This window comes from Salvia splendens, chromosome 5, assembly GCF_004379255.2.
Source record: "Salvia splendens isolate huo1 chromosome 5, SspV2, whole genome shotgun sequence".
Classification (NCBI taxonomy): Eukaryota; Viridiplantae; Streptophyta; class Magnoliopsida; order Lamiales; family Lamiaceae; genus Salvia; species Salvia splendens.
This window is the reverse complement of record NC_056036.1, coordinates 29,505,749-29,517,944: the sequence shown is the minus strand read 5'-3', so window position 1 is coordinate 29,517,944 and position 12,196 is coordinate 29,505,749. Positions and strand designations below refer to the sequence as shown.

Here is a 12,196-nt window from a genome sequence, read left to right as displayed (position 1 = left end):
CAATCTCTAGCTCTTTAATGTACCTTTATAATCATATTAAAACAATACTACATCCGTCCGTGAAAAGTATGAACTATTTCGTTATTAGTTCGACCATTAAATATATGGACTTTCTGTAATAGTTAAACAACACATTACTCATATACATCATTCATTGTATTTACAACTTATACCATTACACTACACTACTAATGATGTGGAGTCAACTCTCCAGTAACACTACTTACACTACCATTTCTCTCTCTCTCTCTTTTACTTTACCAATTATACATTAAAACACGTGACGAACCAAATGATCATATTTTTCAGGGACCAATGGAGTAATATACAAGAATACGATTTGATTCACATCAAAAGATGGAGCATGGAATTAAGAGTCCTCCAAGCACGGTGGGCTATAATGAAAGCTCCGGCCCGTTCGTGGTTTCGACCAATAATTTATAACATCATGTAAGCATGTATCATAATGCATAATATGATAGTTGAGGACAAGAAGACATCATCAAATCATGGAACGATGAATCAGGGATTGGAACCTCTAGTTTGCCCATTGTAAGCTCCCCCAACTCAAGATGCGCCTCCTGCATTTCAAGATGTCATATCCCACCTTGTTACTATGCGTGAAGAACAAGCCCATGAATCAATATTTTCCAATATTGACTCACCTATTCTAAAATTTCACATTTTGAATTAAAATTTTTAATGTTTTTGTGTTTTAATTTTATTCATTAAGCCCATGAATCAATATTTTCCAATATTGACTCACCTATTCTAAAATTTCACATTTTGAATTAAAATATTTAATGTTTTTGTGTTTTAATTTTATTCATTAAGCCCATGAATCAATATTTTCCAATATTGACTCACCTATTCTAAAATTTCACATTTTGAATTAAAATATTTAATGTTTTTGTGTTTTAATTTTATTCATTAAGCCCATGAATCAATATTTTCCAATATTGACTCACCTATTCTAAAATTTCACATTTTGAATTAAAATATTTAATGTTTTTGTGTTTTAATTTTATTCATTAAGCCCATGAATCAATATTTTCCAATATTGACTCACCTATTCTAAAATTTCACATTTTGAATTAAAATTTTTAATGTTTTTGTGTTTTAATTTTATTCATTAAGCCCATGAATCAATATTTTCCAATATTGACTCACCTATTCTAAAATTTCACATTTTGAATTAAAATATTTAATGTTTTTGTGTTTTAATTTTATTCATTAAGCCCATGAATCAATATTTTCCAATATTGACTCACCTATTCTAAAATTTCACATTTTGAATTAAAATATTTAATGTTTTTGTGTTTTAATTTTATTCATTAAACCCATGAATCAATATTTTCCAATATTGACTCACCTATTCTAAAATTTCACATTTTGAATTAAAATATTTAATGTTTTTGTGTTTTAATTTTATTCATTAAGCCCATGAATCAATATTTTCCAATATTGACTCACCTATTCTAAAATTTCACATTTTGAATTAAAATATTTAATGTTTTTGTGTTTTAATTTTATTCATTAAGCCCATGAATCAATATTTTCCAATATTGACTCACCTATTCTAAAATTTCACATTTTGAATTAAAATTTTTAATGTTTTTGTGTTTTAATTTTATTCGTAATGAGTGAATGAATTTTGCGTTAAATATATATTTTCACATTTTAATTTTACAACTAAAATAATGAATAGTACTCCCTCCGTTTCATGTTACTTGAGGCGTTTCTTTTCGGTACGTGATTTAAGAACGTTGTGTTTAGTGGGTTAAATAAAGTAGAAGAAAGAATAAAGTAAGAGAAAGAAGAGAAAATAAAGTAAAAAAAAAAGAATAAAGTAGATGTGATTATATGTTTTGTTTTTAGCTAAATGTTATGAAAGTATGCAAAAGTTCGATGATGACAACCATGCGAAAAAGAAAGAACACTAGAGTTTTACGTGGTTCGATCGTAAGATCTACGTCCACGGCCAAAAGCAATATGATTCAGTATATTGAGAAATATGCAGAGATTTACAATCACTCAAGAACTCTCTCCAAGAACTCAACACCTCTAATCTAATTCTAAACCAAGAACTAATCAAGTGATAGTTTGGAGACTCTTTTCTTGAATATCGAAGTAGCTGATTAACTATTTCAGATGCAGCCTTCGTCTGCTTTATATCAGTCCCTTCATCCTCCAACGGCTCTCTTGAGATGTTAGTTATCAAATCAGTTATAACTGTTCCAACGGCTACTTCCCGTTTCTTGGTTTGCATCAACATGCCGAAGTGCTGCATGATGCCGAAGTGCTGCATGATGCCGAAGTGCTGCATGATGCCGAAGTGCTGCATGATGCCGAAGCTCAATGAAATGCCGAGCTCAATGAAATGCCGAGCTCAATAAACCGCCGAGCTCAATAAAACACCGAGCTCACCGAGCTCAATAAAACACCGAGCTCACCGAGCTCAATAAAACGCCGAGCTCAATAAAACGCCGTGCTCAATAATATGCCGAGCTCAATAATATCTTGAACGAGCTCAACCTCTAACAAATCTGCAGCTGTTGAGAATGACATTGATTTTTTGGCTTGCTGCATCCAACGGTGATTGTGAGATTATACTCCAACAAACTCCACCTTAATCTCAGAATCAACAATGAATCATAATCCTCTGACAAAACCTCAAAACTCATCACTCCACAAGTCCCACCAGCCCCAAGCAGTATTTAAACTTCATGGCTGGCAACGGCTTTGTCAACATATCAGCCGCATTATGCTCAGTAGATATTTTCACCATCTTGACTTCACCTCTCTGTATTTCATCCCTTATGAAGTGCATCCGCACATCTATGTGCTTACTTCTTTCGTGAAACACCTGGTGTTTGGCAAGGCATAAGGCGCTGCTGCTGTCACAGTTTATCTCCACTGTGTCTTGCTTCTCCCCAAAATCTTCTAGGATTCCCTTCAGCCATATTGCTTCTTTCACAGCCTCTGTCATTGCCATGTACTCAGCTTCCGTAGTAGATAAAGCAACCACATGTTGTAATCCAGATTTCCAGCTTATAGCAGTGCCATTTAGGGTGAACACATATCCAGTTTGAGATCTCCTATTATCTCTATTTGATGCATAATCAGAATCGCAAAACCCCACCAGTGCTCCACCTTGATCCTTACAATCTGCCTTGTACAACAGACCATAATCTGAAGCACCCTTCAAGTATCTGAGCAACCACTTCAATGCTATCCAATGCTCTCTCCCATGGTCTGACATAAATCGGCTAGTAACACTTATAGCCTGAGCCAAATCTGGTCTTGTGCATAGCATTGTGTACATTATGCTTCCTATGATGTTTGCATAAGGTATCTTGCTCAGCTCTCTCCTCTCTGAGTCATTCTTTGGTTTCTGATCCATGCTCAACTTAAAGTGAGCAGCCAATGGTGTAGAGACAGGTTTGAAGTCATCAGCCTGAAATTTCTTCAAAACTCTCTGGATGTAATTCCTCTGCAACAACCTGAGCTCTCTCTTTGGCCTATCCCTCAGTATATCCATGCCAAGGATTCTCCTTGCATTTCCAAGATCCTTCATTTCAAACTTGGATTCCAGTTCAGCCTTGATTCTCTCAATCACTCCCAGATCTGCTCCTGCCACAAGCATATCATCAACATACAAAAGTAGAAAAGCAATTGGTACACCATTCCTTTCTCTGATGTAAACACAGCTATCATACTGCGATTTTCTGAAACCAATACTCATCATATGCTCATCAAACTTGAGATACCACTGCCTACTACTTTGCTTCAACCCATACAAACTTCTCTTGAGCAAACACACTTTGTCTTCATTCCCAGCCTCCATGAACCCCTCGGGTTGATGCATATATATTGTTTCTTCAAGTTCACCATGCAAGAAGGCTGTCTTGACATCGAGTTGGTGTAACTCCCAATCATACTTTGCAACAAGAGCAAGCAATATCCTGATGGAACTGTGTTTTACAACCGGAGAGAACACATCATTATAATCAATCCCCTCTTCTTGAGTGAATCCTCTAGCAACAAGCCGTGCCTTAAACCTGACACTTTCAACTTCACCAACTTCAATCTTCATCTTGAAGATCCATTTGCAGCTAATAAGCTTTTGGGTCCCTGGATTCTTCACCAAAATCCAAGTATGGTTTTTGAGTAGTGACTGGATCTCTTCTCTCATAGCTGCAAGCCATTTCTCCTTTTCCTTACTCGACATAGCTTCAGCATAGGTGGATGGCTCTAAGCACTCCAATACCTCAGCAACACAGAGAGCAAAAAAACTCATCTCATAATCACTGAACCTGGCTGGCTTTCTGATCTCTCTTCTGTTTCTGTCCCTGGCTATAATATGTGATCTCTGATCATCATCAATCTGATCTTGTTGCTGGGGTTGCTGTGGACTTGAAGCTTTATGGGAGCTTGAAGCTCCACCTCCATTCTGATCATCTGGATCACTAGGTGGTGGCTGGCCATGCTGAACTTCTTGATCAATAGATATTCTTTCACCCATCTGATCCTCAGTCTTCAAGAATGGCATATGATGCTCATGGAAGACCACATCTCGGCTCACAATTATCTTCTTGTTCCCCTCTTCAGTGCACCACAACCTGTACCCTTTTACTCCATGTTGGTAACCAACCATCACACATTTCTGAGCCCTTGCATCAAGCTTTCCCTGCTTGCAGTGGGCATATGCTCTACAACCGAACACCTTGAACTGATTGTACTCTCTATCTCCACCATACCATCTGACATCTGGGATTTCATTTCCTATAGCTGATGATGGAGAATTGTTAATTAGCACTGCAGCAGTACACACTGCCTCCCCCCAGAACATCTTTGGCAAGCCTGATGACAAAAGCATGCATCTGACTCTATCGAGGAGTGTTCGGTTCATTCTTTCAGCAACTCCGTTTTGTTGCGGATTGGCCGGGACTGTCCTATGCCTTTGTATCCCATTTGATTTGCAGAAAGACTCAAAATCTTCAGATAAGAACTCCAGCCCGTTATCAGTCCTCAAGCACTTGAGAGTGGTGGATTTCTTCAGCTTCATCTCTGTGCACCATTCTCTGAATTTTTCAAATGCTTGTGACTTCTGCTTTAGGATGTATATCCAGACTTTTCTGCTATAATCATCTATTATCGACATGAAATACCTGCCTCCTCCCATAGAAGCAGGCTGAGCTGGACCCCATAAATCACAATGCGCATAGTCAAGAGGTAATTTGGAGGTGTGTTTACCAGCCTTGTATGGTAGCTTCTTGCTCTTTCCCAGAGCACAGTGTTCACATTCCTTGAACCTCTGATCACTTCCAGCCGGAATGACCCCTTTCTTGATCAGTTCTCTCATCCCACTTTCTCCAAGATGGCCGAGCCTCTTGTGCCACAGACTCATATCAGAGTCCTCTGCAAGATTCACTGAAGCAACAACAGTTTCTGCTACTAGATAGTATAAACTGTTTCTTCTCTCAGCAATCAGCAAGATTTTTCCATTAAGTGAGACATTCATATAGCCTTTCTCAGAAGAAAACCTGAAACCTCTAGATTCAAGCATGCCAAGTGAAATCAAATTCCTCTTAATCTCAGGAATGTACCTGACTTGAGTAAGCAGTTTTGTTGATCCATCATGAGCTCTCAATCTGATATCTCCAATGCCTTTGATGTAGCACATCTGATCATTCCCCAACATTACTGACCCGGTTGCCTCAGAAAGGTTTTCAAACCAAGCTTTGTTGGAACAAATATGGAAGCTGCACCCGGAGTCCATTATCCAAGAACTCTCTATCCCACCACTCACCACATTCATGATCTGGGGTGGATCTGTGTCTTCTGCAAGATCAGCCTGATTTTGGGTAGCCTTCTCTTCGTTTTGCTTCCTTTTCCACGAGTAGCAATCCCTTTTGAGATGCCCAGGTTTCTTGCAGTAATGACAGCTTCGCTTCTCCTCATTCTGCTTCTGATACTTAGGCTTTTGATTCTGATTGAGTTTCTTTTTCTTGCCTTTGAAAGCCTTTACATTCAAGGCTTGACTGCCACTTCCTTCATTTGTCGTCGAAGAGTTCTTTTCCAGCTCCTTTGATCGAAGAGCACACTGAACTTCTTCATATGTGATGCCAGATTCTGCATTCCGGCCAAACAGCATTGCATCTTTAAGATGCTGGAATGTTTTGGGAAGAGCGTTCAAGAGCAAGATGGCCTTGTCTTCATTCTTCATGGGGCCATCTACATTCTCCAAATCATCCAGATTCTTGCTGAAATCATCAATCTGCTCTGCGAAGGGTCGGTCTTCAAGAATCTTGTATGAAAAGAGGCGCTGCTTCATGTATAGGCGATTAGCAAGCGACTTGGTCATGTACAGCGCTTCGAGCTTCGTCCATACCCCATGCGCTGTGGTTTCCTTCGCAACCTCGCGCAACACCTTGTCCGTGAGATTGAGAATAATGGCGCTATGGGCTTTCTTGGCAATCTCAGCCTTCTTCCTCACGCTCTTCTCATCGAGATCTTCTTTTTCTTTCCCCTTCGGATCAATTGGCTCGATTGCTTCATCGAGCCCTTGCTGGATCAACAGAGCCTTCATCTTGATCTGCCACAGACCAAAGTCATTCTTCCCCGAGAATTTCTCCGCTTCGAACCTCGTCGTCGCCATCGATATCAACTCCGATTGCGTTTCCCACAGACGGCGCCACTTGTTATGAAAGTATGCAAAAGTTCGATGATGACAACCATGCGAAAAAGAAAGAACACTAGAGTTTTACGTGGTTCGATCGTAAGATCTACGTCCACGGCCAAAAGCAATATGATTCAGTATATTGAGAAATATGCAGAGATTTACAATCACTCAAGAACTCTTTCCAAGAACTCAACACCTCTAATCTAATTCTAAACCAAGAACTAATCAAGTGATAGTTTGGAGACTCTTTTCTTGAATATCGAAGTAGCTGATTAACTATTTCAGATGCAGCCTTCGTCTGCTTTATATCAGTCCCTTCATCCTCCAACGGCTCTCTTGAGATGTTAGTTATCAAATCAGTTATAACTGTTCCAACGGCTACTTCCCGTTTCTTGGTTTGCATCAACATGCCGAAGTGCTGCATGATGCCGAAGTGCTGCATGATGCCGAAGTGCTGCATGATGCCGAAGCTCAATGAAATGCCGAGCTCAATGAAATGCCGAGCTCAATAAACCGCCGAGCTCAATAAAACACCGAGCTCACCGAGCTCAATAAAACACCGAGCTCACCGAGCTCAATAAAACGCCGAGCTCAATAAAACGCCGTGCTCAATAATATGCCGAGCTCAATAATATCTTGAACGAGCTCAACCTCTAACAAATCTGCGGCTGTTGAGAATGACATTGATTTTTTGGCTTGCTGCATCCAACGGTGATTGTGAGATTATACTCCAACACTAAAAAAATAACTCAAGTACCTTGAAACAACCCAAAATGAAATATACCTCAAGTAATTTGGAATGGAGGGAGTGTAGATTATTGTGAGAGGCTTGGGGAGGAGTGTGGCGGTAGGCGCCCCCACTGCGGGAATCGTGTCGTGGCAAGAGATGAGGGTTGGAAATGCTCATATGTCGGTCCAATTTAATTTTCAAAATATTGGATTTTAATAATGGGATTATGCATATGCTATTACATAGAAAGGGGATTTCACAATTTACTGAACATGTTTATGGAATCGACATTAAAAAGGATCACCACATTGTTGTGTGCCCCAACACTATTGGGCAACGGGTGTGTTTGAGTTAACCGTGCATATATGCATGCGCTACACCCGCCACACGTCTCCGGTGCTCGGCTCAGTCTTGCGCACCGAAGATCTTTAAGGGAATTTCAACCTTAGTGTGATGTACCAAAACAATTCTCACGTTTCGATTTAAGCTTTTAGGTTCTGTTCGGTACACGAAATTGGAATTAGAATTCTACGCAATTGAATTTGAATATAATTCAATTTCAAATCCTTTGTTTGGTAAAATATGAAGTGTGTGCGTGCGCACGCATTGTGTGTTGTATGTGTTTGTGTGTATTAAGTGTGTGTACGTGCACACATTGTGTATAATGTGTGCAGTGTGTTTGGGTGTGAATATGCTCATTTTATAATTGTTTGAAATTCCAATAATCTTTTGATATGGAATTTTTAAAATTTATGGATTTGGAAGAATTGAAATTATAACTCAATTCAAAATCTAAATATTTTGCAATACAAAATTTTTAGATTTGAAATGGAAGAATCCTGCATGATTTCAATGTCTATAATTATAAGATTGAGCCATATATAAAAATACTTTAATAATAATTGATCGACAAATTTATGCAACTCCAATTTTTTAAGAATTTCACTTTATTTCTTTATTTAGATTTAATTTTATAAAATTAAATTTTAAATTTTGATTTTTAAATACCAATAAATTTTTATTAATTATTAAAATTACTATTAAATAACAAATTAATAGTTTAATCAATATTTGATAGTCTCTAATATTTAATCAATAAGGTACGCCACCACCTTAGTTTTAATCAATATTCAATAATTTTAATCATAAATAGATCATATAACACGATTTATTCTGAAATAAATATGCATCTAATGTAAGACTAATATAATTTTCGTTTATTAATTTGAAAACAATCAAAATTAATTAGAAAATTTCAACAAAAATTCTCCTATATCAAATTTTTAGTAGTATCAATTTTTTGTCAACTTCATAATATTTAATCACAAGCAATTATAACAATCGAACAGAGGCTAAATAGAATAGCACTTATTTTTCCATCATGATTAATCTGTACTTCTTCAATTCAGCTGAATATTATATTAAATAATAAAAATTTATAGTTTTAATCAATATTTATAGTGTCCATGAATTAATAGTTTTATTAAAAAATTTATCGATATTTAAAAATCAAAATTTAAAATTTAATTTTATAAAATTAAATCTAATATTGAAATAAAGAAACAAAGTGAATGATGGAAAAAGGAAAGAAGAATGATAATTTTGAAATAATATCAGATTTAGTAAATCACTGAACTAATATAAGATTTTAAATGTTAAAAGTGTAAAAAGATCAAATTACCCAAATGCTTAAAAGGGTATTTTCGATCCAAAGCAGTGAAAAAATATCATTTTCGAGATAAACGTTTAGTCCAGAGTTGTCTGAGAATATTTTGAAAGTACAAGAACTAAGAGCGAGATAAACGCACCGCCTAGAGACTGTTTTTGTAATTCAGTCTAATGCAAAAGGTGAAAAAAGAGAAAAATAGAATGGAATAAAGTTGAAAATGGGGAATACTAATTTCAGTTTCCAAATAAAATAAAAATTTTCTCTCTCAGAAAATTCAATGAAACGCAATGTTAAGTTAGCACACTATAATTACGCAAACCATATATCCAGAAAAGTCGAAATCCGATTTTTTTTCTCCAAATCCCTAATTATCATCGATAATTTCAAAGCGTCAAAAATCTAAAACCGTGGCTGAAATTGAAGGAGGTGCGGCGGCGGAAGGAGAAGCGGCATTCAAAACCCTACCGATCTCAAACACACGCTGATACACACGCGTAGCGCACCTGCGTCGGCGTGAGCCACTGGTTGTCCCAGCGGCTCATCGTGACATTCTTCGGCTTATCCACCTCCTTCTCCAGCACCAGCGCCGCCAGCCCCCTCAGATCCACCGCGTTGGTGTTGAATCCGAACTCGTAGTCCTCCTCCAGCTTCTCCAGATCCGCCTCGATTCCGATCCCGACGAACGTGTGGTTAGGGTTTGCGAGGAAATCGACGAGCGGCGGCGGCACGGAGGGGCTGTGGATGAGCTGGAAGATGAGGCAGCGGAGGCAGACGCAGAGCTGGAGGGTGGCTGCGGGGTAGGCGACGTGGCGGTTGAAGGAGGGGCGCCACTCGACGTCGAGGCCGACGATGAGGTGCTGGCCGTCGCGGTCGATCTCGGAGATCCACTGTGAGGCAATGGTCGGATCGGAGGTGACGGTGGTGAAGACGGAGTCGCCGAAGAAGGTGACGTCGTAGGTGTTGTGCGAGTCGTAGGGAAGCTCGTGGTCGACAATGGTGATCGAAGGCGGCGTCGTGGTGATGGAAGGCTCCATCTCCGATTTGTCTATGGAAATTGGTAAAGGGAGAGAGAGTTGATTTTTTGAGAGACTGATAACAACTGGAGAAGAGAAGGGAACCTGATTGCCGTCGGAGGGAAAACCACGCGCACTGATCATTGGCGCGTGCATACCAATCGGACTTTAACTATGATTAATTTAATTATTTTTTTCATGTTTAACTAATTTCACATATCGGACTTTAACTATGATTAATTTAATTATTTTTTTCATGTTTAACTAATTTCACATAGCTAATTGAGGTTTGCATATACTCCCTCCGTCCCGTGCTACTCGCACGTTTGCTTTTCGGCTCGTCAGAAAGTCCTTACACTATTTATAATTTAAGTTAGAATTAATGCATTTAATTAATATGTTAGTTTAAGTTAAGAGCTCTTTTATTAAGTGATGTCTCATTACACCTAAAATTCTTTTTTAATTACACAAAAAAATCAATCCCAAATTTACGGGCTAAAATGAAAAGTGCGAGTAGCATGGGACGGAGGGAGTATTTTAATGAGTTGGTAAAACAAGAGAAAAAGATAAATTAGTTGAAATAATATAGTGATTGGTAAGATTCATAAACAACAAATAATAAAGTAAAAGAAAATAAAATATTCATAAATGAATCAGATAGACTAAAAAAGAAATTAGCCTATTTTTATGGGATAGAGTGAATAATTTTATCTTCGGTGGTTGAAAAACTCGAAACTCAATAAATATAACAACAATTTATAAAAATTAGTAGTACTATATAAAGTATGTATTTTGGTTTAGGTATTAACCTATCTTATGAATTTTCATTAGTGAATTGTACGAAATTAGAATACATGTAAATAAAAATTTAAAGTACTCTATGATAATTGTTATTGTTAAAATGTCTAAATTTTGTATCCCATCGAATTGGTGAAAAACTCATCTAATTTATATAATCTTTCTTTTATAAAGCCTTTTAAGGGGGTGAGTGATCAATTTCTTATATGTTATCAGAGCAGGTTTAAGTCGATGATAGATTTCTCATTATATCTTATCTACATCACGAGTGTAAGACTGATTATCATTGCAGCCCACATCAATGATAGTTTCATATCTCTTGCCTTGCATACCCACGTGATGGAAGTCTGATGTGTCATTCCGACCCACACGTGTGAGGGCGTGTTAAATGTCTAAATCTTGTCCCACATTGATGAAAATTTCATCTAATCTATATAAGTATGGATAACCACCTTTAGAAGATTTACTTGGTGAAGATCTCATCTAATCTAATCTATATAAATATAGTGACCTCCCTTATGACCCCTTTTAAGGAAATGAGGTATGTGACTCTTTTCTAATAGTTATACTTCTATGTGTTTTATAAAAAATTATTCTCTAATAAAAAAGATCCATCCCACTCAAGATGACCACATTCTTGAGTGACACATGATTTTAGAAAGTATTGTTAGGTGGAATAAAGTAGAGACGAAAAATGTATTTCAATATTTTAATGGGGAGAGATGAGGTTATTTCCAAAATTGAAAAGTGGTCATCTTGATTGAGACAAACAAAAAAGGAAATGTGACCATCTTGAATGAACGGAGGGAGTATGAGAAAGTATTACTCCTCCCATTCTACTCAAGATATTCACATTTCCTTATTAGTTTGACCTATTAAAGATATTCACTTTTCATATTTGGAAACAAATTAACCTCTCCTCTTTAGAGCATCTACAACGGCGAGCAGGACGGCATCCGTCCGTCCGTGCCAGCGGCACGGAGACCTCGTCCGCCGCTGCGCTCGCGCCCCTGGCACGGCGCTGCTCGATGCATCGGGCACGTCCGTGCCAGCGAGCAGGTGACGTGGCAGGCGCTGATTGGCCAACTGTATAGCCGTTGGTAATTTGATTTTTTAAAAAATCAGTTTTTAATTAAAAAAATAGATTAAAAAATAAAAAAAATATTTTCCCACTTCCCAAAAAAATTATATCCGTTTTCTACCCATTTTTAATTTTTTTTTTCATTTTTTCCCCCAAAAATACACATTTTCATCTATAAATACCCCCACTTTCACACCCAAAAATTCACACCACACTACAC

The 12,196-nt window shown here is 37.6% G+C and overlaps 1 pseudogene; it reads right to left on the bottom strand.

The window, feature by feature from the left end:
- Positions 1 to 8,997: 8,997 nt before the first annotated feature.
- On the bottom strand, positions 8,998 to 10,437 carry LOC121802932 (annotated as a pseudogene).
- Positions 10,438 to 12,196: the final 1,759 nt, after the last annotated feature.